This window comes from Vicia villosa, linkage group LG1 (genome assembly GCF_029867415.1).
Source record: "Vicia villosa cultivar HV-30 ecotype Madison, WI linkage group LG1, Vvil1.0, whole genome shotgun sequence".
In the NCBI taxonomy this organism is placed as follows: Eukaryota; Viridiplantae; Streptophyta; class Magnoliopsida; order Fabales; family Fabaceae; genus Vicia; species Vicia villosa.
In genome coordinates this window covers 160,744,463-160,750,071 of record NC_081180.1, presented here as the reverse complement: position 1 = coordinate 160,750,071, position 5,609 = coordinate 160,744,463, and positions in this window count along the sequence as shown.

Below are 5,609 nucleotides of genomic sequence, written 5' to 3'. Positions count from 1 at the left end.
CCAAAAGCAGTTTTTTGTCAAAGGGCATATCAACAAGATAAAACCTCCAAATGAAAAATATATTACAAAGTGGCTTATAGAGGACATCTTGTGGTTTCCAAAAAGTCCTAGAACTCTTTCATATCTTAAAAATTGAGGGAGATATGCCTTGTTAAAGTTGGGCAGTTTTGGAGGCAAAATGTGAAATAAAAGGAGGTTCAAATTGGGGTTTCTTGCAATTGGGCCTATCCTTTTAAGCTCTGACCTTGGTCCACAAGTTACCCAAGTTGCCAAAATCACTTGCCACGAATTTTAGAGTTTTATTTGATTTTATATGATTTTTATTCATTTAAATGGTGATTAAAAGTCAAATAAATCAAGAGAAAATCCAAGATATGATTTAAAGGCTTATTCCAATCAAATCTAATTAGCAATTACACCATATTTCCCATACAATTTCGTGCATGATTTAATTGGAAAGTATTGGAGCAAATTTGATCAAAAAAAGAAAGTTATAAATCAAATTTTCACAAAATTGAAAGAAGGGATTCAAAGATCTTTTTGGGCTTTTCACTTGACCTAATTTGTGCCTCTATAAATATACAACACAAAGCAATGGAATAGGGGTCGAAATTCTGGGCAGAGGTGCACATTCAAGAGCAAGAAAATTCTCCAAGAACTCACATTCGGTTTGGGAGATTTAGAAGGATTCAAAGGATTCTAAAGCTTGCTACGTGTTCCTTGGATCATTCTGAAGCTGTGTGAATCATTACTCTGCATCAACACCCCCATATTAATCTCCAATAAGGCCACGGTAAGTCACTTTGAATTCAAGATCGATTGCATTGATTCACGCATCTATACTGGATTTTGGTTGCATATTATTGTTTATAGTGATGTTTAGATGGTTTTTGGACCTTTAATTGGATTTCTGGGCATTCTTTACATGATTCACCATTGTTGACCGAGTTAGGGTTTATAGGTTTTTAATTGGGGTTTTTTGTTAGGGGTGAAATTAGGAGCAATTAGGATCACCCTTGGATTCGTAATACCTGGACGAAGAGATTGGGATTGCCGCGAAACATTTCTATGGCGTATATATGATTTTTGTATTGCAGGGTCAAAAGGCTACGAACGTATTCGTAGCAAAAGCGTAGCAAAATATATGCAGGATTTACAGGTTTGGTTGGGGACGATGATGACGTGTCCTGGTACCACTGGTCCATTCAAATTGCGCGCGCATTTTCCACTTATAGTTATTGTTTTCATATTTTATTATTGTGAAGCGTTTATTAAACAAGAAAGTGGGGTAGTTGGGTTGGCGAAGGGGCTTATTGAGTCTGGGGGTGTGGGTTTGATCCCCCAATCCCACATATATTTTTTCTGAAATTACAAACTCCTGATCCAGTACACACTCAGCCATATGACTCACCATGTTCCTCTAAAATCTGACCATAAGATTCCCACTACGCTAGATCCTACGCCCCAGGATTAATTCCTATATCATGAACATTTAAGGTGACCACATTGAATCAAAATCTCTTATTTTCTATTTTTATTTTTATTATTTAACTATTTATTTAATTAACCTTTTAATATTTATTTATATTTATAAATCTAATTTTTTATTAAATTAAAATATGATAAACGTTAAAATTAATTTATTATTCGTTTCGACTAAATCTATTGTTCGCGATGGGTAATAATCGACTATTTGATTATTTAATCAATTATAATAATAATAGGATTTTATTTTGCTAAAAGGTTTCAACCATCTTATTAGTTGCGATGATTAGCATTTTCCCTTTAGAAATTCGTTATTATTTGTAATCGAATCTATCGATTATGAGGGATAACGATAAAAATTAAATAATTAATTTCTAAAACACATTTATGTGCTATTAGTTATAATCGAACCTATCGATTAGAATTGTTAGCAATCCCCCACTAATCTATTAATTATGGTGATCAAACCTATTGATCATTGCGATTAATAGTGCATATTAAATATCAGGGTTGTACCCCATCTTAAAACACTTTTCATCTTCGAACCACAAATTTCAAAACTACGATAGGTAACTCAAAATACCTTCAAATATTCATATCGAATCTAAGGCGTAGAACCCTTCCCCGAACTACGTTGACTCTGATTCTCCCTAAGGAGATACGTAGGCACTTGGATAACCAAGGCGAGTCCCCTTCCCCAAAATCTCACTTTTCAACCTATTCATTTCCTTAGCTATTAAACCTTAACATTTAGCCATAAACCTTCGCCCTTAACTCAAAACCTTAGGAAAGGGTTAAGGGTGCCTAACACCTTCCCTTGACCCGAATATAATATCTTACCCTGAATCTCTTAACTGCGTAGGGTTTCCTATTCGCCTTGGTAGAATAGGTGGCGACTCTAAAAGCTTAATTTTTAGGGCAGGTTGCTACACATTGATTATTAATAGTCAACAACTTCTAAAAAAGTGATAAATAACCAATTTTATTTATTGTCTTAATATCTCTTAGACCAATACCTCCTTTAGACAAAGGTGAGCAAAAAATCTTCCAAGATGTAGTAATCATCTTTCTACTATCTATGTTACATGTTCATACAAAATTTCCAATGCAATAATTTCGTTTATTAAGATGATTAATTGACCATTCATAAATCCGAAGACTATACAAAAGCATGCCTTATACGACTGACTACACCAATTGAACCCTGCCCATCATAGAAAAAAGGTGTCCCTTTCAAGTAGGTAACTTGTCTTTGAATATAGGAATTCCATTATAGCTAAACAGTGTCTGTCCCACGGTGAATCAAAGCATATCTAAGATGTACACGTACCTATATCTACAAGTATCTCCACCATAAAGCATACACTTAGTTAAACTAATATGTTGACCGAAATTCAGAACATATTCTTGAAAGAGATGGTTAATGGTTTGAGAATTTTTCTAGTAGCTTTGCAAAATATCATAAGGTCACCTAAAAAAGTGTGACTATGAATGGTTGTCTTACCAACTGATATGCATATCAGCTTGCTCTGATCCACCAACATAGATAATTGCGTAGTAAGTGCCTCTTCAGCAATGCAGAAGAGCAAGGGAGACAAAGGATCTCCTTGCCTCAATCCTCAAGAGCAAGAAAAAAAATCCTACAAGTTTTCCATTTATCATGATTGATGTTTGGTTGAGTGTAGAATGGTAAGTATCAAATCACAAAACTTTTCATCAAAACCAAATTGAATAAGAACTTTTAAAAGATATTAACAATCAAAGTATCAAATACTTTTCTGATATCTATCTTTAAAGTCATACTACCTCTAAATAATTTCCTTTCCAACATATCAATGACTTTTCAAGTAATCCAAATGAACTCATAAATATGTGTTCCTTAGTGAAGCCTCTTTGGTGTTCTCAAACCATTTTAGGAGATAAGATGGTCAACCTATTTGCAATGATCTTAGTGTTGATTTTGAATTAAAATTTTGCAAGTGCAAGAGGTCTATATTGCTTTCTAGAATCTGCTCCATGTTGTTGTATCAAAGTCACATTGATTAAATTGAGATTAGGAAGGATCCAACCTTGTTCAAAGAATTGATTCACTGGATGGATCACATCAGTTCCTACTATATCCCAATAGACTTGGAAAAAACATCTCCCTAAATTCATCAGGACATTCTAGTGACATATTCATCATTCATATGAGTTACAGTTAATGGATAGTTATCTCTACCAGATTCGCATAACTACAATTGTTTTCTAAGTTTTTTTTTTTTTTTGTAAAAATTAATAACATGATTATCTAATTCAATGTCTTCCTCAAAAAAACATTGACATGCCCTAACCTAGTGATTTTGTTACTAGCATATCTCAATTTGATTGTTTTGTGAAAAAACTTTATATTCCTATCTCCATCCTTAAACTATTTAGTCCTTATCTTTTTCCTCCAAAACTGGTCATGCGTATTGAATGCCTTATCTAACTAGAGTTGAGCATTTTTTCCCTCCAATCCAAGATCATCATTGAAATATGCACTATTAATCAAACTTTTGTATCATGTTAACTTCATCATTAGCCTGAATGACTTTAAGATGAATATTGACAAATATATATTTGGTATATTTTTTAAGAATAGGTTTATGAGATTTCAAATTAGCATATAAAACAAACATAGGGAAACTAACCACAATAATATTTGAATTATCATCAATTAGTTGTCTGCATCTATCATCTAGAGTCTAAACCTTCATTAATTTGAATGGCTTAGCCGAATCATACTTACATTTATCATATTGGAGAAGAATAGGGTAATGGTTTGAGTTATTCTTGATGAAAATGGAGCAATTGACAATGTTTAAATTATCTAGCCAATTCTGATTACAAATGATTATGTCAAGCCTAACATAAGAGTAAGCACCACCTTTCCTTCCATTGATCCAAGTGTAATAGCCACCATTAGTGTTAGGATGCATAAGCTCCTTTTAATTTGTTCAACTAAGAAACTAATCAATCGAAGTTTTGTTTGAAAAGCATCCACCAAATTTTTCATGGGAACCAATAACTGCATTGAAATCATCTAGCATGCATCAAGGGCCAAGATTGACATGTTAAAGATTGGTAAGTTCATTCCATAAGTGTCTTTGAATAATATGAAAGTTATTTGCATATACATCTGCAATGAAGAGTTTAGTTTGATCAACTTCTATTAAAAAAAGTTACATGTTGTTAAGATAAATTCAACTCAACGAGATTCATATCTATTGCACAAAAAGATCATAGGTTTGAATCACAATTCTATCTAAAGTTTAATGCAAATCTCTTAAGTCTAATCTGTTTAAGACACTAATCAGAAAAATGAGCATAAGAAGTCATTGGATCAACAATCAAAATCAAGTCAAACTTTTGTTGATCACAAAGAATTTTAGTAGCCAACCCAATATCAAAGTTTTCTACTCCTCTAGCATTTCGATAAATGACTTTCATTGAATAGTGTTATATTTACTCAAACACAACTCGGGTGTCGGTAAGTATATTTCTTACACGACATGATTTTAAAGAAAATATTTGAAAACAAAAAAAAAATGAATATTAGAATATTTCCAGAAGTCATCAACATATTTAATTCAAATAATTATTGAATTAATATTTTTGATAAAAAATAATCAATTATTAGTTCCTTTTATAGTACTCTTTAACAACATGGACTACCAAGGCCATACTAGCATAACAGTCTAATGATGATCCTCTCGATGTTACGATTGCAATTTCAATGCTCCGAAGTGGTGGTGGCAGCCAAAAGAGAATGAACATCCATGGCCATAAAGAATGGGCGTGAAGAAAAAATTGACAAATATATATAATACATAATCATAACTACCACCAAACCATATGTATATTGGCTTTAATGAAACTTGAGGTTTACTCCATGTTTTGGTGCAGGTCTAATCAATATGCTTCTTTAAGTTCACTGTTGGCTTAATTATGAGGATAATGGATATAACACTATAACATGATGACTAGGGCAATCCCTTTCTACACCAAGCCCATGTATCATTCACACGCAGTCAAGTTGGAATACTTTTTTTTTTTTTTGTGAAGATGTTTATTCTTTTGTTTATTAATTATATTTTTATAAG